Here is a 26690-nt window from a genome sequence, read left to right as displayed (position 1 = left end):
AAGAACTGTGCTCGTGTCAGAACTGTGCTCATGCTACTGTACTTATGTTGCATTTTTAATAACATAAATAACTTATTTAAAATAAAAACATGCCATAGGCACAGCAGGCCTGCATTTCCACAAATGAATGAGGGAAAGTTTGAATCAAATGTGAAACTTAGAAAAGTATTATAAATAAATTGACTATTTTGAAAATAATATTTTTACTACACCTGTGCTTTAATACATTCTAGAAGTGCAATATATTTATGTTTTAAAATGCATTTAAAAAAGAAAAACACAATGCGGATCCCTCGTTCACTGCCTGCACTCTACAAACTTCTATTAACAGAGGTATACTGTAGCTCAAATATTCCACACAAGCATTCTGCATTGAATGCTACAGTAAATAACAATATTCGGGGTGCCGCTGTACTTATAGGACGATTTGCTCATTAGAATATTTTACGTGCATTTGAAGAAAGCAATTATCAAAAATAACAAAGAAAAAAAACGTTCTGTCTTTATACATCTGTTCCAATATTTATTGGAGGATATTGTGGGTTACAAATACATTGTAATATATATATATATATATATATATATATATATATATATATATATATATATATATATATATATATATATATATATATATATATGAACTACCCCGACGGGCTAGATTTCGTGCAGTGCATATCTCATTCTTTTCATCATAGTTCTCTTTAAGAATGCAGTTGTGATGTTTGGTGAGAGCGCCACTCGCAGCTTACAGGCTGGCAGTTACAGGTTGGTGGTGCTGGGCTTGTGTTCCAGGGTTTGGCACTTGGAGCTGCGCGGCTCACGGTCTTGAGAGAGAGAGAGGGAGAAGCGCTGTGCACAGGCTGTGGAATGAGAGCCGAGTCCCCTCTGCTGCGAGAAGGGATATGCTGATGATTTTCCGAACACCAGTCGCCGCCTTGTAATCTGTTTATCTGGTACATTTAACAATCCGAGCGCGGATGCTGCTGCTGATGAAGACTGCAAGCAGGTAGGGTGCTTTTTACTGCGTTTGGGTTTAAACTCAAGACATTTATCTTGCTTTTTTATTTTGCATGTTGTTTAATGCTGTTACCCTAATTGGTTAAATCAATGATGTGTGCGTTCTGTTGAACTGAATTCAACGTCGGGAATTGCAAAGAAGTGTCAACACCTGTACATTTAAACAAGGCATTCAGATGTTTTTTTTTGTGGAAACGTTTGTAGGGTAAACTCATTTGACTGTACTTGTGGCAGGGCACGGCATGAAGTGTTTTTTTTTTTAGCACAATTGCTAAAAAATTCAATCGGGCATGGTTTGAATGGATCTAAAATAATGTTTGCATTACCTGAAGATATTTCGTCATCTTTAATAAACATGAATACGTACTGATGGTATCTGATAACACTGACGATAGATTACATTGGTTTATTGAAACAAAAGATTTGTATTTCTTTTTATTTAGAAAAAAAATATTATGCAGACATTTAGGAATTAATGTGACGTATTAGTGTGTGTTTTAAATAAATACAAAACAACGATTTTTCAGTATTTTAGAAGGTTGATTAAAATGCGTGTGTTGAACTAAAGCGTCCCAAAATTACACTGCACAAATACATGTAGCCTAACTGAAATGAATCAAAATATCCTACTACTGTAGATGCAGGTACAGTCTAATAAGAAACGCTCTTAGTTATGTCTTTACAGCGATGTAAAATAAGCACATATGGCGATGATATACGTCTCTGAAACAACATGTCAATGTTAACCCATCAATCTCACAATTATGGTTGTTGGTTGTTAACTCCATTGCACCAAGGAAAACATTTTATCATCATTCTGTTGCGTCTTGATCAGTTTACAATGAAAGTCGAACCTGTAATTGTATTATTTTCAGTACAGGCTTGTTGTATTTAGAACAGAGGGAGTTTTTTAAAGTCAAGACGAAACAAAACACAAATGTGTGTGTATAGGACTTAACTATTGTATTGGCCACCAGTGTGTTTGTTTTTTTTCTGTCTCAGCAGGGTGTAAGTGGGAGGGTCTCAGCCCAGATTGTTAAACGAATGCCATTAATGTTGCAAATGACAGCCTTCTTATCTTAATTGCAGTTCCGAATGAGTAAATAGGAGTGCAGTGGGGCTTTGTGTTCTTCAGAGGGAATTCTGTATAATGATGATGCCATTTCCTGACTTTGCCTAATTGAAAATCAGCCATTGCATGCCAGTTTAGGCTCTGTGAGCAGTTTATATCAATAGGCCAGTGGATCATCCATCCATGATCAATGCTTTCAACTGCCCCATGTTATCATGTATGGGAGGTCACAGTCTAAACCAGTTGGTGACTGAGGCAAAACTGCATGATCTAGTGTGTCTGTATCCTGTCACTGCTGGAGATGATGATACATGGAATCTTGGAATCTTGGAATCTTGTTCACAGTACACCCAAGCCATTTTCTTATAAACAGCAGGATCCACTTCATCTAAGTCATTCTAGTGGGAAGTAGATCAGAATCAAAGGACTAGTTACCCTTGATGCAGAGGCAGCTTTGTCACTTACAGCAGTTGAAATAGAAAATGCTGACATTGATGATTTGTGAAGTTACTTTGAGATGTTTGTGAATCTGGTTGAGAAGATAAATAACACACCTGGATTCAAAGTGCTAGCTCGAGATCTTTGAAATGCATATGTGCAAATTTAAAAAACAAAACTGTGTCCAATATTATTGAATTCAAGACACAAAGCAGCAACTCGGGTGTAGTATTTATTTATTTGTTTTAAATGAAGTGATTTCTTCTGTCATTGAGTCTCTGGTCTTGCCTGACAAATACATGGGTTTGTCTTTTTTTAAAATTTCATTTTGCATAGAAATTTGCCTCCTAGGGATTTTGCATGTAACACTGTTCTCCTTTTGAAAATGCATGACCTTGGCCAAGATAATGTAACTGAATAATTGAAAAGCTTCAATGATAAAGATCTCCTTAAGTACCAAGTAATTTTTTTGTGTGTTTTGGCTCTATGGAGAAATTCATAAAAAATGTACCTTTCTCGAAGAAATCTAATTATTTAAAATAACCTTGACATGCAAATTAGTCAATATTTATGAAGAATGCTTATTTTAATGCTCTCATGTGAAATATGGCTCTCAAATGTATATGCATTATAGCGTTCAATGTAGACGCCATTGATTCTCCCACAGACCAGCAGGGAAGCATTTAAAATAACAAGCTGTTATGAAGCACTGTTTATTTCCCATTCCATATGTTTCAGATTAGTCTCAAATCGGCGAGGATATTTATTATATTGCACAATGTACCGTCCAGTAGCATCACCAGAATTCTTCTTCCAGTCATGGTTCTTCCTCAACTCACTTTCATCATAGTCCATTCTAAATGACTGATTGTGGCAGGGATAGAGTTAATGTCTCTGCCAGCAACCACAGGTGTGGCCACTCTCCAGTTAGTGCAGATAAACCGTAGAAAACGCAGCATATAAAGTGTATTACACAGACTTTTATAGCATACATTTACAAGTAAAAACAATATGCACAGACAGAACAAAACATAAGAGAGTTGAACAGAACTAACTTGCACTTATTCCATGCTCCGCCCCTCTACTTAAGCACAGCTGGACTCACTGGAGGCAACGCAGACTGGCCCGCTTCGTCCTGCCGCGGAGACGTCTGCTGTCGATCAGGGTATTGTGCACAATACTCAATGAGTGTTTTCCTCATGCGCCCCATTTTCAAATCAAACTAGTAACTGTCACCGTATATGCCTATAATAGCAAACGCTTACCTACACCTTAACCCACTAATTTCAAAGTAGGCGTTTTGAATGACAGGCTATAGCTGGCAAATGAAAGTGCACAGTCGGTCTGATGATTGACAGTCATTTAAATGAATGAGAGCATTCTAGCGCTGCTTCAGCCATTGAGATTTGTCAGGACAGTATGAAATGACTGATGGTAAAACTACACTAGCCTATTAAAGAATCACTGATTTGACTGACAGCGACCCCTAGCCATTCAGAGTGGAATGGAGACGGGACAGACAGCAAGTATAAAAACTACACAGACGGGATGATTTCTTAAATTATTGTTTTTGGTAAGAAAAACAAAATAGTGAGGTTTTACTGAGGTTTATCCTATATAAATTAATTTGAGTCGAACTCATATTTTTGGAGATTTTGACGTTTAACGAGCTTTACCGATTATTATTATTATTATTATTTATTTCTTAGCTGATGCCCTTATCCAGGGCGACTTACAGTTGTTACAAGATATCACATTATTTTTTACATACAATTACCCATTTATACAGTTGGGTTTTTACTGGAGCAATCTAGGTAAAGTACCTTGCTCAAGGGTACAGCAGCAGTTTCCCCCACCTGGGATTAAACCCACGACCCTCTGGTCAAGAGTCCAGAGCACTAACCACTACTCCACATGCTCCACTCGATTACAATCGAAAAGTAGCAAGCCTAATTATCATTAATGTAATCAGCCTTAAATGTCATTAATAAAATTTTAAGTTAAAAATTACTGTACTTCACCGGAAACCAGTGAAAGCGGGCAAGAACAGGTGTAATATGATCAAATCTTTTTGTACCTGTCAGAATTCGTGCAGCTGCATTCTGAACCTGTAAGCGATTGAGAAGTTTACAAGGTAGACCAGCCAATAGGGCATTACCGTAGTCCAGACTGGATGAAACAAACGCATGAGTTTCTATGTCAGGTTCTGCAAGATGCAAACGCACTCGAGACATATACCGCAAATGATAATAAGCAGACTTCACTACAGTTGAAATGTGATACTGAAAAGTAAGAGTAGAATCAAGTAAGACTCTAAGACTTTTCACAGCTTGTGAAGAGCTAATGGGGGGGCTGCCAAAGGTCATTGGTTTTGGGATTTTATTTAATGCTATTTTAGAGCCAATTAAAAGAAATTCAGTTTTATTTGCATTTAACTGCAAAAAAAATATTGACATCCAAGCCCCTATTTTGTCAAGGAAAGTTGATAGTCTGGAGTTTACGTTTACATCATCTGAACTCATTTTAAAATAAATCTGGGTGTCGTAGTCATAAGAATGGGAGTTAAAACCATGTTGTCTGATCACATTACCCAGCGGTAGCATACACAAATTACAAAGTAAAGGACCAAGAACAGAGCCCTGTGGAGATTATTAGCAGAGAGATATGCAGACAACTGAGCAACAACAACCTTTTCCAAGACTTTTGCAAGGAAAGGTAAATTAGAAATTGGACGATAATTAGACAAGACATCAGGATCCAATGTAGATTTATGTCCTGGCTTTATAATTGCCAACTTAAAGCTAGATTGAACAGTTCTAGTTTTTCGGGAGAGATTCACAATATTACAAATCACAAGCATCTGCACAATGACGGACAAAATTAGTCGGCCAAGGATCACGAGAACACGAGGTGGAACAAGCTTTATTGATAATATCTAAAACATCAGTAATTTCAGTTGTAGCAAAATGCGCAAGTCAATGTGGAGATTCAATGGTCTTGATGCCCACATCAGTTCAATCTTCACTAGATAGGGTAAGAGAATTCCTTATTGTAACAATCTTGTTAGTGAAGAAATTTGCAAAGTTATCACAGGAAGTACCTGCATCACATTTTGGTGTTATAGACGTCTTAATTTGCCCAAACATCAATATTTTTCAACAAAACTTTAAGGAATTATCAAGGTCCCTCGGGTTCTAGAATAACACGTTTTTATACACTTACCTCCAAGCAGAATACATAATACAAAAATATTTAAAGTTTAAAAATAATAATAATATTAATTATATATATATATATATATATATATATATATATATATATATATATATATATATATATATATATATATATATATATATATATATATATATATTGTGAGATGGCAGGGAGGGGGCTAAAACCTCTCTGCAGAAAAAACATGTGCGGAATGCACATTTGTCTTGTTTAATTGTTTTGTTTAATTGTTTTTGTTAATTGTTTTATTATTAATCATTACCTGCACCTGGCTACTATTGAAAATTGGACCCAGGTGCAGGGTTTAAAAGGAGAGCAGTCAGTCTGCTCTGGGCGGCTGCTGAAGAGGGTAGAAGCCTGACTGTGATGGTGTGTGGGTACAGCTGTAATTTGAAAAAAAGAAAAAGGTATAGTGAAGCCTTTGTTTTGTGTGTGCTGTTTATTTTTTTGTTACAGGTAAACAGCTTAGCTGTCCTGTCTTTTAGTTTAGGTTCCTGTTCTGTTTAGTTATTGCTCAAAGAGAGCTAGGTGTTTGTTTTGTTTATTTTTGTTTTTGTGTTTATTAAAAATAGCGCAACCGCGCTTGCAAAATCCATTTGTGTGTGTTGGGTCAGTGTTTTTAAAGGGGCAATGAACCATGAAGAGGTTTGATTCTTTCACAAAATTATATATATATATATATATATATATAATCGTATTGAAAATGCAAAAGGTTTGTATGTTGTGTGAAGTACTTTAGAATGTTCCCCAGAGTGTTCTGAAAAAAATGACACCAAGACTCAATATATTGTTAGTGATTTTTATAGGAAGAGAGTCAACAACAGCCAAAAGCAAAAAGGTCCTGGGGGAGCATCCCACTGAAAAACACTTGGTCCTAAAGGGTAAGTACACAAAGTGAAACTTGGAGTTGTATAACTAACGCTGAACAAGACAGATAGTTAAATTTTATGCGGGCAGTTTCATTTAGGAGTCTACATATTTTAGAAAACTTTTATCTGTTTTATCTTATTTGGCTCATGGGAGTGAAAGATATACCCCATTCCTTAGAAATTGGAAGCCTGTTGATAAAATGTATTCTCTTATTAAATATTTTAATAATTAACAATCCTTTAGACAAAGTACTTACAAAAAACATATATAATATATAAAAAAATACTTGTAGAATTGGCATAAATTGCTTAATAAAAAAAAAAAATGTATCATGATACGTATTGTATCATGGCTTGTGTATCGAGCTACGTATTGTGAACTTAGTGTATTGTCTCACCCCTAATAAATATATTCTAATAAATATATATAGATATACAGTGCTCCCTCGCTGTAAGGCTCTTGATTATAACGCGCCTCAGATATAACACTCCTACAGCATGTCCACCAATTCCCTATACTAGTGATTCATGCAATATTGCTACAGTAAATACAGTACTGGTTTTGTTCAAACTGTAAACAACTTCAACTCAATCTAACTTCCATTTCTCTCTCTCCCTTTTGAGACAGGACGGGAGGGTGGAGTCGTGGTTAGTGCTCTGGACTCTTGACCAGAGGGTCGTGGGTTCAATCCCAGGTGGGGAAAACTGCTGCTGTACCCTTGAGCAAGGTACTTTACCTAGATTGCTCCAGTAAAAACCCAACTGTATAAATGGGTAATTGTATGTAAAAAATAATGTGATATCTTGTAACAATTGTGAGTGGCCCTGGATAAGGGCATCTGCTAAGAAATAAATAATAATACAGTATCTGAACTGAAGAAAAGCTACGCTATAACACAGACGTCATATTTAGCATTCATTTTATAACTAAATAAATATTAGGCCTATTACATGGTTATCTTTCCTAATGTATTTACTTTTTTTGCTGCGAGAGGAGCTGCATCTTTCTCCGGGAGACGAGATGCTTCAGCTTCGCTTCAGCCTCGCTCCGGCAGCCGAACCTGGGGCGAGCCCATTCTCTCTTCCCCTCTCCTGACCCGCTCTCCTTCTCTCACTTGGTTTGCTTGTCTGTCGCTTCAAATTGAATTCCCGACCGCTGTTTAGCCAGGCTATTTATAGTTTAAAAACTGCTAATTAAAATTATCCACGAGTGGGAATGTTACCTTTTTATTTATTTATTTATTTTTGTAAAAAATATTGTGTTGATTACTTGGTGCTTTATACATGGTTAATTCACAGAAAGTTACATTTTTGCTTCACTATATGTGCATTATAGAGAGGGAGTTATTTAATTTTGTATTCCAGTCAGATGTGTGTTGTGTCCTGCGACGTCCCCCACCCTCTCCCCCGTTTATAACGCTCTTCGGTTATAACGCTCATATTGTGTGCCCCCCGAGACCCGCGTTATAGCGAGGGAGCACTGTATATGGCAAAACAGGCCACCAAGATTAAATGAGTTATTTTCTTGTCTGCAGCATTTTGTGGTTTTGAAAATGCTTTCATTCTTGCAATGAATCGGATGAAGGTCTGTATGTCTCTAGAGATTTGGCAATATCTATTGCTGAGTATGAGTAAGATGCAACACATCCAGATCTGTGTTTAATATACTTGGTTCTGTGTCTCCCTCCCAGTGGAAAATGAATGTATTCTAAATAAACTCATCACAACTAGATCTCTTAATGTCATTCATTCAATGTAAATTGATTGTCACTGTGTTTTAACACAGTTAGACATCACGTACAGTATGACTAGAGATATCAATCACTCACTGTTAAAAATTCCAGTACATCTTCTCCTATATGTAGATGTCATGCCTTGCATATAACACACGGCATAGTTCTAAGGTTAAAAACAGCAGCATCACTTATAGCAATAAGAGACACCTTTTACACAACATATTCACTTATAAAACAGTATAGTACAGGGTTGGATAAATTAAGAAGAAAACCGGAGAGTCCAAAACTAGTCAGCTGTTAGTATTTTATGACTGTGGGTAGAGACAGAATTTCTAGAGCAGCGCTCCGTTTTTGAATTAAAAAAAGCCATAGCACTTTAAAGGAAACCTGAAATTGTACCCAAGGGATTCAGTTGTGAAAAATGTTGTCTATTTTTAGAGTTGCTGATAATGAGATTCTTGAATATGGTGCAGTTCTGCAAGTAAAATCCAAAACCCACTGTATGGAAAACACTGCAATAAATAGTCCTGGGTTGTATTGTTCAAGGACAGCTGGAAATATCGTATTTAAAAAAAAGATATAAAGTAAATATCAGAAGATCTCTAGATCGTATGCTTGCTGTGCAGTTTTTAAGATAGATCTGCATCAATGTTCTGACTGTTTTTCAATTTATCAGAGGCTGGATAAAACCTACAACATTAATTATGCAGATTGCACATTATCTCCTTCTCAATGTTTAATAATCCCAATACAGTGCATTTTTATGTCTTGCAGTATTTAGTCATTTCCCTTGCAAAGCAGAATGTGTGTACTTGTTATTTGCACCACCAAAGTTTCTTATTACATTATTAAGCTATGGCTGCCTGAATCTCAGCCATTTAATAACATTGTAAATCAGTTTCAAAATGAATGTGCTACTTCCTGCTTGCTGAAGTCACAATAACCAGGACCTGGCAGGCTAAGGAATTTATTCCATTTATACGTGCTGGTAATTATTGTTCAAAACTAGCTTAATTTTTTAACATGTCCAGTGTAATTAGAAGCTTGGTGCAACATGTTAAGTGTAATTAAATTGCAGGTATTGTAACAATATTGCAAAGAGGTTTGGGGACAGTGGCATCCAGCTGTCTGGAATGAGAATGCCTGAACGTAGAATTGATTTTTAAACATCTTTTTTTTTTTTTTTTTTTTATTGGCAAAAAAAAAAGAAAACGTGTGGTCTATTTTGGAGGGGTGAACTTAAGCTTTGTGCCCTCTTAGCAAAACCTCTTCCCCCATTGAAACCTGCTTGTTTCTGTGTGGCTCTGAGCTAAATAAGCATATTTTTGTCCTGCTGCTACTTGCAGCATCAGTATAATATACATCTTAAACCTCAGTCACAAAGCAAAACATGGTGCTTTTTCTTACAATGCATTAGAAATAGCTGTAGATCATATTCCTTCCTCGTATTAGCTGAAAAACTTAAATACATGTGCTATTATTGTAATCTGATGAGGCCCTACACAATTAAAGGTATATCCACAGATCTGAAAATCCATGCCTGCCTGGGGCTACATGCGATCCTATACAATTCTCACTTCTGAAGATAAAATACAGTATTCATGAGGGCTTGCTTATTTATGTGTGTGGTACAGGAAGAATGATTATTCTCGAGAAAAGTCTTTTTTGCTGTATGGGGGAAAAAAATGTGTGGCCTGTCAATTGCTCTGTTAGTTCTCTGATGCAGGGCAATAAGAAGAAGGAATATACTTACAACTTACTTTAAATTAATTTGTACTTGATCTGTGACCCGGAAAGTTAGTGTTTGGAGAGCTCTTTATTTCGCTGCCGTCATCACGATAAACATAAAGCATTCAGGGGATGACAGCTTTGTGTTGGTATTCGAAGATGTTCGTGCAGGATAGACGTGTGCTGTGCAGCAATTGGTTTTCCCTTGAGGTTTCCCATCCAAGTTCTTCATGTTTCCATACTGGCACTTTAATGACAGCTACAGCTTACCCCGAAACCAATTTATTAAGAGACATATATAATTAATGTTCTAGTTAAAATAAAAGAGGGTTTAAAAAGTGCCCATTACTCTACATTTTTTCAAAATTTCCATTGAATAATGCCTTCTTTTGAGATCAGTCATACAGAAAGTCTGTTTTTATAGTGGAATGTCCTTTTGCAATTAATTAATATGCGTTTGCACTTTTTATTTATGAACCGTCAACAGTTTTGTGGCTACGAGACATTTAGATGAGGTCCAATAGTTACCATGATGCCATTTGAGTATTTGTGAGTCTTTTTTCATGTTGGTCATGTTAGTTTCAATGTTGGTTATGTTGAGGTAAAAAGCATACAGCATGGTAAATGACTCATTATCACCCAAATAGACACCTGTTGTTAACCCGATGGCTTTGATTTGGTAAGTTAAATTAGAGCGTTTCTGTACTATCCCTCCAACATCTCACAAACGTGTTGTAAACACCTTGTTTAGTACAATGCATGTTTAATGTAGAGCATGGTTCTTTCTATGATTGACACCCAGGCTATTAGCATAGCACCTCCTTAATTGACATAAAATAACACCCACTGGCGTGGTACTTTGAAGTTTGTTGTAAACCCATTTCATAATAAAAAAATGACAGGGTCAAGTAGATTTGTCAGGAATAATAGTGCTGCAATCTTAGCATGCTGTATTTAATAAATCACCCTTTTGAGAAGTTTTTGTGCCCCTCCCTTGAGAGAGAGATTTCTTTTGGCTCTCTACTTTACTTTGCCTGTGCCTACAAAATGCTATTACTCTGACAGTGCCTACAAAATGCTATTACTTTTGTAGTAGATGTAGTAAATGGGGTGCTCTGAACACAAGATTACTATGAACGCTGGTCTAAATCATTCCCATGTGAAGACGTTTTAAAGACATGCAAGTTCATTTAGTCAGTTTTAGTTTTGGAAGAAATGATACATTTTAAAGAAACTTTAAATGGCACTGAATTGGCACCAATTTTTCCTTTAGAAAGAAATCTTACACTGGTTAAAAACCACAGATTTAAGGGCGTACAAATGAGTCATTAAATCAAACGGAATTTTTTCATTCAAGGGAAAATGAAAAATGGCAAAAAAACCAGATTTGTTTTGAGCTGTGTTGTCATTTCCTTGAAATACATCTTGGGGAGAATATAAAAGCCATTGGAGCTTTTTTTATTTTAGATTAACTTTTCTTCTTCTTCACTTAATAATATTCAACAAGCTTAGCTTTATATTTATTTTTGCTCATGGCAAAACTCTACATGCTGTGCATTTAAAGACTAATTTGCTTTGCTATGCTCTGACTTCGATACCAAAAGGCAAGTCAATAGGATATTCTCATGAGATTTACGACTGTGAAGAACCAGTACAAATTCAATTAAGCAGGCTGGTGTGCCCACTGATTTAGAACAATCAAGCCGCTTTGGCGAGGTTATATATATATATATATATATATATATGTAATTATCCTTAAACCTTTTCAAGGACATTGTATTTCCTTTGTGTGCTTTTTTTACGGGGATGAAATACCATTCAGCTTTACAACAAGGCTTTGTATAGATATATTTAAGCATCAATTCTTTTTACTATCAAGTTGTACAATAACATAATGCAATGTATAATTATTTTGGTTTTGTTTTCATTCTTTTTTTTTATTATTTAATAATATTGCCTGCAGTAGATGTGTTCCCTGGATTTTTGTTTTGGTTTTTTGCAGTGCATCTTTTAAAAACCAGTTTGCTTGCAGGGCATGATTTGGAAATAACTGTGAACTTCTTGTCTTTAATTGCTCATACTTGGACAAATGTCAACCTTATTGTGTGGTGTAGTGTAAAAAGAAAGTGATTTTCACAGCAATCAATTGAGGAAGAAGGAAAAGGAAAATGTGGTGGAGGGAATGCGTACAACAGAACATATTTACAAAGTTGGAGAGGGGAGAAGAAAGTGTAATATAAACCAAGCCTCTCCTAAACCCCTTTACACTGGCACTCCTACCCGGGTCCCAGCGACCCACCTCAGGATGTGGGTCAACACTCTTTGACCCGGGTTGAGTGAGACAAAATGCATGAAGGCGTTCATAAGCCGACAAAATAACAAGCAGCCACGCCTGCGTGAAGGTTTCACTTCCGCAAGAAATGTTTCTGTTTAGCCATATTTTTGTTGATTGAGACACAGCATGATTGCAACAGGGATGAAGAAACATTTGCTCTAATCAACATTTGGGCCGACGGTTCAATCCATTGAAGCTTGGATGGAAGCGTCTGTAAAAATGTACATTTACATGCACATTGTGAACTTGCGTCTGTCACCCAGGTCAACCCTGCTTTATCAAAAGCAGTGTGAAATCGCTTAGCCGACCCGGATGACACCCGGGTCCTGACCTGGGTAGGTTTGGACCAGTGTAGACCCTGTCAGTGTGAAAGGGGCTCTATTAAGGCATTAGTGCCACATTGTACAGTGTTTCTGTGAATAATTGTATGCAGGGAGGTGCAGGCACAGGTTTGTAGACCCAACTGGTGTAGCCCATAAAGATCCTGCTTGAGAAGTGCATTTTATTAATCCTGCTTGCAGTATCCTGCTGCTCCCACTGGTGGATTTAGATAGCAGAATCAATAACGTACTGCCCAGCTAGGCCTGCTTGTACACGGATTAGCAGACACTGCTTTGGAGGTTGATAAGAAACAGTTGAAACCAAAGACCCTAGAATTGTACTGTGTTTCAGTGCCGCACAACCTTGAGAATAACATTGGAAATCCACTGCAACTCGCTAATCACAGCATTTAGTTCATGGATTCAAACTGTACTGTCTGCTGGATCTTGAAACTAGACAAAAAAACAAAACAAGTCAGAGATTAGGAGTATGATTTAATTGGTTGAGGAGGAGGTGACGGAGGTCAGTGCCTCTGTGCACTTGATTTTGTAATGATTTGACACACAAGACATTTATCTCATTTACTTTAGATTTTATATCAGATATGGTCGATCTGGTAGCCCAGCATGCACAAGAGTTTTGCACAATCTGTTTGAGTCTGACATTGTTTCATCAACCTTGTCAACTTGATCCGGAAATCTGAATATTGATGCAACATATATTGATCCCCAAAGGCAGAAAGAAATGCCGTTTTTAACACAGATACAGTGTCTGCCTGTGAGGTACATTGTTAATTTACTTAGCATTCATATGCAGTAAGTAGGAATATGCAAATATGAACAAATATGCACATTCTAATAATAAATGTGCTGCATTTAATGAAGGATTTATATACTGTTCGAATAACAATTATTAAGTGTTGCCATGACTCTGAGTTCAGTGGTATACAGTGCAGTCTTATATGAATCTGTAATACACTATATGAACATATATACTCTCTTTTTTCAAGTGGAAAGTGGACAAAAACAAAATGTGACGTGTTTTTGCCCCTTATTACCTTAATGATTGAGCTCATGTAGGAAGTACTGTCTGCAGTATAAAATCAAATGCCAGATAGGAAATGGTCTGACCTGTAATGATAATATCTTTATTTTTATATAGCGCTTTTCATAGTGGACCACCATCACAAAGCGCTTTACAGAGGTAGGCTGTAAACTGTGCATTATATGCAGAGTCATTTACAATAGGACATCTCATCCGCAGGATGGAGCACAAGGAGGTTAAGTGGCTTGCTTAGGGTCATACAGTGAGTCAGTCAGTGACAGAGGTGGGATTTGAACCGGTGACCTTCTGGTTACAAGCCCGAGACTTTAACCACTGGACCACACTGCCTCTTAATGATCTGCAGGACAAGTCAGTTTTTGACCTACAGTCTATAATAGGGCAGCAGTGTGGAGTAGTGGTTAGGGCTCTGGACTCCTGACCGGAGGGTTGTGGGTTCAATCCCCAGTGGGGGACACTGCTGTTGTACCCTTGAGCAAGGTACTTTACCTAGATTGCTCCAGTAAAAACCCAACTGTATAAATGGGTAATTGTATGTAAAAAATAATGTGATATCTTGTAACAATTGTAAGTCGCCCTGGATAAGGGCGTCTGCTAAGAAATTAATAATAATAATAATAATAATAATAATATGTTAGAAACAAGTTTGATGGAAGATGAAAAGCCAAGCACTAAAGAAAAAGAACAAGAGGTGAGAGTTCAAGGCACTTATTTCCCAAGGGTTAAAGGTTAAGAACCATAAATGCTCTACAGCTAGGACTACTACAACTACTACTGACTTTTTTTTTTTTAAATCTAGCTGCAACATGGCAACTAGCATTGTGTCTGAAACAGAAAACATTGCAAGGGAAAAAGCAAAAAAATCTTGCTGGCTGAGGAACTGCTACATACATGCAGCAGAGATTAATACATCAGAGGCTGTCTGTGAATCGCTATGGTTACCAGGAAGAACATCATTACGCAAAGCTTTATAGGGTAGGTGCGATTTCCAGCTCATCAAGTGTTTGGAGTGATTTACTTGTTGACACTGCATGTGTGATGGATAGCCACATTAAACCCAGTCATGTCAGTGAGAACTAATAGCAGCAGGCCTGTTTTTATGGTCCTGTAGTCACCGCCTGTGACTTCAGGCCGTCATTTACAGCGGTAGAGCCAAGCCCTTAGCAGTAGATCAGTTAGAGACATTATGCCAGGGGTAAGGTGTGTAAGCTGTGATTAAAAGGAAAGCAGTATGAGATCTGATTGCTAAAGGGGGTGGTTGGTAGACTCTGATGCAAGGTCTTTTCAGGTCCTGCATGTTGGGTGACCTACCAGTGCATTGCATGAGCCATTTGTCTGTGATGGAGCGCCATGGGCAACGCTCTAAGACATTAGAGACATAATGTTTTCTGTTCAAACATCTGTCTGTGAACATACACCGTTTTTCTTAAAATGAAGGATCAATGATAATATTAAATGAGTTGTTATTAAGGCGCATTCATACCAAGCAGAGCATGAGGTGAAACGCCATTTTATTTTTATAAATCTGAGGTGTTAATATATTCCACTCGCACCAGAGAACGTGCAACACTGAGCTGTGCGTCACAGCAGAAGCGGAGGTGAAAATATTCCATCTTTAGGATGAACAAAGCTGTGTTTGTTTGAACAACTGAGCAGGACGGACATGGAAAAAATGATTCTGACAGTGCAAGACAGACAGACATTCTCATTGAGAAATATAACGTTTATAGGCTACGCTTTAACAATATCAGTTACCAGCAATAAATACATTACATTTATTTGATCTCCATAAAATAATTAATTTACCAGCCGATATCAACAGGTACTAAATTATAAAATATGGTATGTTCATTTTTTTTATATAATGTTGTTCGCTTTTGGATCTTTGGTGTTTTACTGTACACTTTTAATTCAGGTTCTGTAAATATTTCAAATGCAACTCCATCAATTTAAATTGGCATCCTCCTTCTGGTATGTAATAACTTACTGATAAGTTCGCTCCAATGGTCTGCTTGGTCAGACAATGACCCACAGCACAGGAAACAATTAGTTACCAGGTAGTAAATCTATGTATCTCTAGAATCTGTAAATAAAGATCTTCAGAAATGGGAGAGCAGTAATAAAGTCACTCATGTTTAAAGAAGAATGAAAATTAATTTTAAACACTTGATAATCACCTCCTTAAATTACAAATGATTAAACCAGCAAAAAAAGGCCTTAATGAGATTATCTTGTTTTAATGAGATTCTTAGGAGTTTAGAAACACATCCCTTACTGTTAGAACAAAACTGTTAAATCAAATCAAATAAAACTACTTCACCTAATAATGAATGTACCCTATCTCAACACGTGCACAAATAACATACAAATTCACATCGTCACACTTCATATAGCTTTTGTATACGATGGTGCGATTCTAATTATTATTATTATTATTTATTTCTTAGCTGACGCCCTTATCCAGGGCGACTTACAATTTTTACAACATATCACATTATACATTATTTCACATTATTATGACTTTACTTGAGTATCAATTTAAAATAAAAGTTTTCTCAAAATTGTTCTGGGACATTCACTTTTTATTATGAGTGTATCAGTGAACCATGATGCTTGCGTTACTGGTATGGTGAGTTGTGTATCCTGATACATAATCAGATATCTGCATGTGATGTGATGTATAGTTGGTACTATGTAACTACACTGTACCTTGTTTATAGTTTACCCTTTAACAAAATAGTCTATCATTAGCAATCATTTTATCTGAGACACATTATACAAAGTAACCTACTGTATTAGGCCCACATAGTTTATTGTGAAATGTTTCAGGACCTACTTTAGGCTAGCCCAGCGGCAAGCACAGGGGAGGTAAAGACATGGATGGAACATAAAGCAGGCTCAGTAAATACATCCTGGAGTCTGCAATTGATTATACAGGGGAGCCTGAAGATATTGACTGGAATTGTGAACTGAAGTAATGCAATGCTTGACCTTTAGCATACTTATATATTAATAAAGACAAGTGAAATAATCTTTGAAGCAGAAACCATGACTTCATTTTCTACAGCCTGCCATGTGGTGAACAGAGGAACCAGTTTTAAACCCCAGCAGCTGGTTTTCACCCTTTTAACGTGTTGAGCATTGGCGAATCCCATTGGATAACACACAATATTGATAAATGGTTAAGGTGCTCATGTAGCCATGCATCATAAAAAACAATGCATTGTCTGATATGTTTAAAGACTTGGATTCGCTTGTATACCCTGGCTCCAGGAAAAAAAAACAGAAAGAAAAACACAGCTAGAAAAGGGATTCCAGTTTCATTACCCAGTTCCTCCCTTGTGTTATAGAAGATCAGGGAACCTGCCAAGGTAATCGGAACCAAAAACCTTTTTTTGTACTGAAGAGCAGCCTCGTTTTTGTTTTAATATGTGAAGCAGCATGTTATTAACAGAAAAACATGAGGGAGGCACCTGGTTGGCTGACAGGGTTGGTTTAATGGTTGCTCCTTTCACTTCTTGGTGAATGGATCTAAAATTTCTTTGCTAATGGGATTTTTGTTGTCTATGTGACGTGAGTTTTAGCAGTCGATTTATATCGGAAAGGGACATGCATACCTTAGGAAAGCTACTGTACAAGAGAGAGGGCCTGGATATTCTTAATATTTTATGGCAATATCTGTTCTTGAATAAATAATTAAGTGTATTTGTTTAACTTGTCTAAGAGTAGCCACGGTTTACTGTGCAGTTTTCCTCCAAATGTTGCTTTAGGAAATTATGCTGTTTCCTGTGGGACAGAACTCAGCTAATTGTCTCAGCAAGGTGCTAGAATTCACAGTCCTATAAATACCTCTTTTCAGATGATAGGGTTGATTTGAATTAAAACAGCGTCAGATCTAAATAACACCACTGTTTAAATAATTCAACTAGGACTCTGTGTCTCAAGGTAATAGAAATTAACAGTGTGCCAGTCTTGTTAGTATATCTGGTGGCACAAATATGTAAAATACCACAGTGTCCCATTTTATTGATTTAGGTGAGGATTTACACATTTACTGTAGATTCTCGACTAGATCACCTGAAGAGACCCTAGTATGTTAAACTAAGGTCCTGTTTACAATATGGGCACCCTTGCCGTTATTTCGCCTACATTTTTTTACTCTGTTTTGTGATTGTACACATCATTTCTACATGTTTTTTTGGCTGTTCAGCTTAATAAACAGGGCAGCAGGGCAGCAGTGTGGAGTAGTGGTTAGGGCTCTGGACTCTTGACCGGAGGGTCGTGGGTTCAATCCCTGGTAGGGGGACACTGCTGCTGTACCCTTGAGCAAGGTACTTTACCTAGATTGCTCCAGTAAAAACCCAACTGTATAAATGGGTAATTGTATGTAAAAAATAATGTGATATCTTGTAACAATTGTAAGTCGCCCTGGGTAAGGGCGTCTGCTAAGAAATAAATAATAATAATAATAATAATAATAATAATAATAATAATAATAATAATGGTGTGGATGGAAAACAATTGCTTTTCAACCAAAATTCAATACCACAGCTGCACATCACTCTTATTGGACATTGTGAGTCTGACCAATCGCAATTCAATAACACCCTATGTTCTCGAAGGTTGAGAATCCATCAGGATATGGCTCCGCGTGATGTGACAGAGCTGGGGAGGAGAGGATTGTTTCCAATATCTTAATTTGTGTTAAGCATGACTGAGCAGACGTGGAGGCAGGCCAGTGTGGCTTCTTTCAGCATTGTCTGCCAGCTCTTTCACTCTGCAGCAGTAATCCCTTTGCGGAAGTGTGTGATCAATGTACTACACGCACAGAGGTGCAGAAGGGAAGGATTTATTTCAGTGTGCTGCCAATATCCAATGCACTGGTGAGATTCAGATTATGAATCTGGTGCTTGCAGTATTGCTAAAAACAGATTGTATCATAAACCAGGCAATAAAAAAAGAACACACCAAAGACCTGGAGTGGATGCATAAAAGCCATGGCACATTCTGGAAGCTTAAAAAAAAAAAAATGTTAATAAACAAAATGCCACATGGAAACCCAGATTCAGTAGGTGAGATGACTCTTTGATCCGAGGCTTATTTATTAGTAATTTTGAAGACCTGGATGTGGGCTAGTTTTTAAAATCTATTTTCAGAGTAAAACATCCTATATAAATTGCACCTCTTGTACACATCGATATAGAATACTCTTACCTGAGAATACTGCACAGAATGCACATAGGCTTTTCATGTTTGAATATTCTATGAAAATGTCAAATTGTTAATTAGCTTGAAAATGATTTTTTATAATATTACAATTATATAAAATCTCTCGAGTAAAATAAACCTAGTAATGGTAATTTCAAGCACTGTTCAAATGTTTGTCCCAGCACTAATATAACATGCATGGATTCTCTTACAAATGTGCAGAAGAGTGTGTGTTATATTCCAAAAATAATGGCAATACCACATACTGCAGATGTACGCTTTTTTGACTAAGGTTAGAGCTACACGCTTTTCTTTCACTTGTGTGGCGTTCACTGCAAGCCACATTATCTTCGGGCTTCAAGCTTAGCAGAATCAATGCATCTATCAGGGCAAGAGGTGACCTCGGAGTGTAATAATACCTGCTCACCCTCTGTCTTCGTTTTTTACAGCCAATGCAAAAGCCTGTAAGAGGCACTGTTACGATGGGGAATAATGCTGTTATATAGCTGTAACTTTAGCTGAAGCACCAGCCATGCTCCCTGTGTGCTTGTAAGTCTTTGGAGATAGACGCCCTACACATCAGGAGGCTGTGAGTTCAGATCAGTGCTGTTTGTTGACGTGATTTGTATTCAGCTGTGGGAATAGTGACTGTCCTTCAGATTTAACCAAATAATCTATCTCAAACCCTTTGTTGTTGACTCTTTGGTTTATAGTGATTACCTGCATAGACAGTATAGGATGTCCTTACTTCTCCAGGCCACTAGTGGTCAGTATAGAGCAAAGTATTTGATCTCATTGGAACATACCTAACCATTCAATTCAGTTGGACACATGTAAAATGTTGTATACTTGTACATTATAACCAATACATGGATCACTCAAGGGTGTGAAGATTATTTCCACTTAGGGGGTTAGCCAAGACAGGGTCAAGATATTTATCGTACGCAGCAGAAACAGGAACTTGGGTAAAGGGGCAGCACCTCCCAGCAGCATTCTATGGTATGGGTTGTTCTGTCCTTGTTAGGTGAATAACCAGCAGACCACAAAGATACTGATCTGAGAGACCACTCTCTGGTTAGCTTCTGAGATTTTCTAACACTTTAATACCGTGGAGTATTAAACCGATGGTTTCTATAACTACGCATAACTTCATGGATGAACAATGGAATTCAATTGTGCTTTTTTAAAAGAGGTCCCCTATCTCTGATGAGGCAGTGAATCTTTTTGGAGATAAATTGGTAGGAACACATGATAGGATCAATAACTGCAGCCTTTTAAAAGGGGTGGGCAGTACCCCTGTCTGTACAGAATATGTCATCCAAATGAAAACACAGATCCACTGCATGCTGGGATTGGCATAGACAAAGCGTGTAGTCATATGGCTGTCAGACCTGGCCCATATTAAAGTGATGTTTTCTGGCAATATGAATTAATTCCTCAAAATCCTTCTATAGGAGCAAACACTGTTGACATGCATTTTAAAATGAGATTATGATCCCATAAACCACCTGATACCATCTCATCTCAATCTATGCTCATTGTTTAACTCATGGAAGTTTATCTTGCCTTTAGTGGGCTACAGTCATGAATATACAGTAGACAGTTGATGGAAATGGGACACCAGCAATAGTTGTACTCCCCCTTAGGTTTTCTACAGTAAATCTGCATGATGATGTATGGCAATTTCCATGCTTCATAATGATGTTCACTTAACATAATTTACAGTGTTTGTTTTTTGTTTCCGTTCTTTAACATGCTTACACTATGCTTTCTTAAACTATACTACACTTTGCTATGCGTTTACTGCAAAGGCTATTGATAAAAACGAGCCATACTTAATTTGACTTATCTAGATTTGTATTGGTTGGATGCATTTTTCTGATGTGAGTTCAACAGTTCAAAGCTTCGCAAAGGCAATCCACACCCACATAATACACATGTGAAAATTAGGATAGGCCTAGTAATATTTTCAGAAATGTTGGGCAGACTGAAGGCCCTAAGGCAGCATTTTTTAAAAAGAAAAAAAGAAAAATTTTGCCTGTGCTGGAAATATTGAAGTACATTCTGAGCGTGGAAGGTTCCAGATCATTGTGTTTCCTGGAAGTAGAAACTGTCAAGAAGGAAAATTAGGTAACTGTATTGTAATGGCATCATTGTTTTGAGGCTGTCACTAATGGGCCCAGTGGTAGTCATACTGTATGTACATTACAGTGTTTATTGGGGTTGGACTGTGAACAGCATCTGTGATGCTATAGTAACTAAAGAACTAAGAGCAAAAGCTGAATTTTGTATTCTAATATTGCCCATCATTTTACAAGAACCTTGGTTCATGTCTTGGCTTATTTACGCCTGGGTAGTCCTGTTCCCTTATACAGCACTGTATAATCAAAATGCAATGCTAATCTGGTTATCAAAAACACCCAATTATTCTTTACAAAATGTGTGTTGCTTAGGGAATTTGGAATATTAAGTGGCTACTGTATCACTTTTTGGAGCCAATGGATACTGCCATTCAATTTTTTTAGATGTAAAGATGTAACGTCTTCTTCTGATGTTGGAATGTGTTTCTAATAATAATAATAATAATAATGGTTAGATATAGGCTAACTGAAGTGCACCATGTCATTCTTCAGGGAATTTACATTCCAATTAAAATCCATGCCTGCAAATTCTCTGGGAAGCTGCAGGCCCATCTTTAGAGTCCTCAGGACTGCTGGAGCAGTGCAAGGCCAGCTGATGTGTGACATTACAGTATGTTTCAGGATATGAGGGGCAACATGTTTGACTTTCATACTGTTGCCATGGTGACTAAAATGTCACTATTGGAGCTGTAATTGTTTGATCACTGGCTCTGGCCTCTCCTGTAAGGAGGTTAGCGTCTAGGTTATTAGCAAACCTTTACAATATGTTTTGGATCACCATTAACTCTGGAAAGAAAGCCGCAGTAGGAATTGACAGTTGTCAAGTGTGGTTGATGTATTATTACCGATCAATCCGATGCCAGTGATGAAGCCTTTAATTCTATACATACAGCTGTCGAGGTAATGATGGCTGGCTTTTGTCGATGATGGCTCATTATTGTTCTCGACGTTTTAGTGGTTTTGAGTATGACTCACCACTCACCGGTAGAGTTGTAAATGTAGGGTGAAAAGATACATTTTTATACTGTGGACAATTTAGCGCAGTGGCATAGTGTAGGGTTGATTGCGGTAAGACAAGTCATGGCAAATCCCCAGGTAATGCAGCACACTCTAAACATCACCAGAGTCGCTGTGGTTTCAGTGCATAGGAGTCTTGTAGACTGGGATGTTCAGTAGCTCTGCCAAGATTTAAAAGCTGGGTCCTCCTTCTAGAAGCATTACAGACAATGGGTTGAAATATGTATGGAGGACATCATTCCCTTTCTCACCAACCATTCAAAGATTTGGTGTAAAAAAAAAACCCAAACCCCCCAAAACAGCCTTCTCCAGTTTGGAGGCACGTTCATAAAATAGGGTAGTTACTTCAGAATGAAAAATGATGTTTAATACTGGCGACTTTGTTAGAATGATGGTGCATTTCCCTAGTCAGAGAGCTTCACTATCTACAACCAGCACCTTTCCATCCATGCATGTCCTTCTCCTTTTATTGTGCCAAGTCATACAGATCCTTATAGTAGAGAGCACATAAAAGATATTTTCAGTCTTTACTGATCTGGACTGGATCTTTATCCAATTGCCACTCAACTTCTACCACGTCCCTTTTTAAAAAAAAAATGTAAAGCAGACAAGCTCCAAGTGACCTGACAAAAGTAAATTGTTCTTGTGGTTCCCTTCTCCAGATGCTGAATCCTGTGTAGGCACACACACCCCCACACCCCCACACACCCTTTTGGTGTTTTCTGCGCAACATGTGCTTCCAAATGGAACTTTGCCATGGAACCTTCACATACTGTACATTCCCTAACGGTAGTGGAACTACAAGCCCTCAAAGAACCCTTCACGCTGCCAGTATAGACTTTCTGATGAGCTGCCAGAGGACTGTGGCAGTATTAACCACATCTTGGGCTGGTTACTCCAAGATGAGATGTATCAGCTTTCCACCATTTCTACAGTGAAGACAGACAAGAGCCATGCACTTTTGAATAGACTGCATAATGGAAGCCCCTTTGTCGGCTGTGAATGTCATCTAGGTGATCCTGTGGCAGAGCCCTTTACAACATAAAGGGCATATTTTCAACTGCAGTCTTTAACTGACTAAAGAACAAAGCAAGAAAATAACTAAGTTACTACTGTAAGTAGGGTCTCACTCTGTTTGCTTCTCAGTTTTGTAACATCTACAAGGAGTTTTCTCCTGTTAAATTTCATTAAAGACCAGAGTAAAAAAGTCTGTCAAGCATACAGTAACATGCTCTTCCAGGGGTCTACTGATGCTACAGCCAAGGTTATAGCTGTACTATCTGAAACCAGGAGTAAAGGGAATGTTTGATAATGGGGAAACCCAATATAACCCAACATTGAACAATACATTTAGTCATAATGTTTGTCATTGAATTTAATACATTTCTTTTAGTGTTTCTAAACATAACCATGATCAGAAGATTTAGGCACATTATTAGAGGAAGCTTACAGTAAATTAAGGTTGAGTACAATGTTCAACCAACATATACTTTATACCAAAGAGGCAGTTTGAATCCCCTTCCTATAAAATCAAATATTTTTCCATTGGCATGCAGTGCATGAGCAATCACTTTTAAGATAACCGAGCACTAAGAAAAATGAAAACAAATGGCGCCTTAATCTCCAGAACAGACACTGTACTTCAGCAAAGCTGTTTCTGTCATAAATGTGAGAAATGGTAGAGTATTCTAAAAATGAATATCTATTGGACCGATACTGTGTATAAACCCTTTACACACTCAGTATTTTATGTTACAATCTCAATTCTGAATTGTGTTTTATGTTGTTTTAACACTGTAAGGCCCAGGCATTTTTTTAATTAGAAAAGCTACTTAATTTAGCTAGATTCCATTTCTTGTACAAAACAACTTCTTTTTTTCTGTCCGACAACACATAATGTACTGCATATGAACTCTTCTGGCTGGATTAAAACAATTGTAATATAGAGGGGTGGCTAAGCATCGTACGTGATACAGAAATGGCCCTGCAGGGTTAAAAATTTAAGAATGTTGGAGATGAATGAATTGCTAATGGTAAAAGATTCGTAATCTTACCTTCTATAAAAATAAGACTTGGGTAGCAAAGATCAAAAAGTTATTTTCTACCCATGTCTACATTTTTAGAAAGAGAGATTATGAGTTGATTATGAGTGTAAAGTACATAGAGATAACAAAATAATTTAAGTAAATCTTACCTATGCAGGTAAGATTTTTTTTATGGAAAGCAGATCAGTCACAGAAAAAGCATGAAGGTTCTGGGATTTAAAATTTTTGTAAAATAAATTACTGTTTCTCAACTCAAACTCCCAAAAGCAACTGTCCTTCATGATGGACCGTGCAGCATTTTAAAGAGTGTAAAAGGCATTTGCCAATTTCTTCACTAATAGCTGCAGTAATAGCTATATAAAAAATCAAATACTCATTTAATGTAAAGTGCACCTTTCGCAAAAGAAAAAAATCTAAAATCTACATAGCAATGGTAATATTTAGTTAAATTATTTTGTACCTGTATTCACTCGTAAATTGCATTTGCCTGCACATTATAATCAGAAATTGCGTTCATGTTTCTTACCGGCCCATAGAAGATCTACTTCTCTTGTGTCTAGGCTGCACAGCCTGGCTTCTAGTTCTATCAATCCTGAACAGGTTTCTGGTCCACGACAAGTTCAAAATACCGTTACTCATCGGGTCCTGTTTGGAAGCACGTGAAAAAGCAGAGAAATGCGAGCATTATAACGGCACAAAACGAGCAAGAAACTGCTTCACACTAAAAGTGTACTGCTCCTTCCTGCAGCGTTAGTGAATCACTGATACTCCTCTGCACTTCAGAATAAAGCCTGTTCAGTATTGTCTTAAAAGTACATTAGGTTTGGTTGCAAATTCATCTAAGGCACATTTAGTGGAGTTGATGGCAGAGAGTAAATATTTACATCCAGCTTCGTGTGGTGGATTGATATACACAGCAGGCGTGCTGCTCCATTGCACTGACAGGGCAGGATGGGTTCTGTCACAGTGGGGTCAGTTATACATGTATATGGAATATTTATGAAGAAATCAGTCAGTCAATCTGTGTGGATAACAATCATAGTTTGAGGAATACAAATGTTCAGATTTTATTAAGCAACAAGACACCAGGGACAAATTCTAAAAGAACATCTGAAAGTCACCCAGCAGCAGAGGAATACACTCAACATTTGACATGAGGTAAACTGCCTTCCAGATTTGAGATTGTCTAGCAAGACCGATTTAAACGATCAGCACAACCAAGGGTTACGCTCGGCTAACTAGCTAGCTTGAACTAGACAACCCTAGTGGAATGTGGTATTCTCAAGAAATAAGAAGACTGTTTGGATGGTGGCTAATGCACCAGCATAATTTCTGTTGGTCCATTCCTTGTCATTTGTATCACTGATTTAAAGTAATTATGAATGCTAGTAATGCTTTTGTCCATGATCTGGCAGTGATATTGTGTGCGTGTGTGTGAGATATGTTAAAAAAAAAACAAAAGTGGAATATTCAACTACAACAGGAGGCTGTGTGGTCCAGTGGTTAAAGAAAAGGGCTTGTAACCAGGAGGTCCCCGGTTCAAATCCCACCTCAGCCACTGACTCATTGTGTGATCCTGAGCAAGTCACTTAACCTCCTGGTGCTCCGTCTTTCGGGTGAGACGTAAGTGTAAGTGACTCTGCAGCTGATGCACAGTTCACACACCCTAGTCTCTCAAGTCGCCTTGGATAAAGGCATCTGCTAAATAAACAAATAATAATATTACTGTCGCACTTACAGTACAGACCAGGACATGTCTATTCCAGCATACTTTTCAGAGCAGTTTTCAGTAGCTCATCCCCTTTAAACACGCTGAGGTTGTTAAATTCATACCTAATGGTCCTCCAGAATGAATAATTCATGGAATCATGTATCCAGTTTATAGGTGACCATGTCGGATTGCAAATCAGTTCTCTCAAATTCCTACTAGATTAAACTAGTGATAAGTGTGTGCTTGCTAATGTGTGACTAAACAGAAATACGAAAATACTGATAATCATTTAGCAGTGAAACTTTCAAACAACTAAATAGCAAAAAAAAAATTGCTGAACTTCCAGCCTGCATATTCACTTTACAGTACAGGGTCTGTAGGAGACTAATGGTGAGGGGATGCACCATTCTGTGTCTTAATATTCAACTTAAAAATGTGTGCTTTTTAAAGTAACTGTCTCAGACCTTCATTTTCAGTTATTTTACAACTGATATAATATAATTATTATTATTATTATTTATTTCTTAGCAGACACCCTTATCCAGGGTGACTTACAATTGCTACAAGATATCACATTATTTTTTACATACTATTACATTATTTTGTACACATTATTTTTACATACAATTACCCATTTATACAGTTGGGTTTTTACTGGAGCAATCTAGGTAAAGTACCTTGCTCAAGGGTACAGCAGCAGTGTCCCCTACCTGGGATTGTACTTGTGCTTGAATGTGCGTTGAGCCCAGTATA

The 26690-nt window shown here is 37.4% G+C and overlaps 1 protein-coding gene across 1 annotated transcript in view; it reads left to right on the top strand.

Annotated features, from left to right (window-relative positions):
- Positions 1 to 675: 675 nt before the first annotated feature.
- The window catches only part of LOC117415139 (neuron navigator 3-like), a 283877-nt gene continuing 257862 nt past the window's right edge, over positions 676 to 26690 (top strand). The window contains exon 1 of the mRNA XM_059027613.1: positions 676 to 1009. The gene's annotated coding sequence lies outside the window, so the exon portion shown is untranslated. The remainder of the gene's footprint in view (positions 1010 to 26690) is intronic.

This window comes from Acipenser ruthenus, chromosome 7, assembly GCF_902713425.1.
Source record: "Acipenser ruthenus chromosome 7, fAciRut3.2 maternal haplotype, whole genome shotgun sequence".
Classification (NCBI taxonomy): Eukaryota; Metazoa; Chordata; class Actinopteri; order Acipenseriformes; family Acipenseridae; genus Acipenser; species Acipenser ruthenus.
The sequence above is the reverse complement of the archived record's forward strand: the minus strand, read 5'-3'. Positions and strand labels throughout refer to the sequence as shown.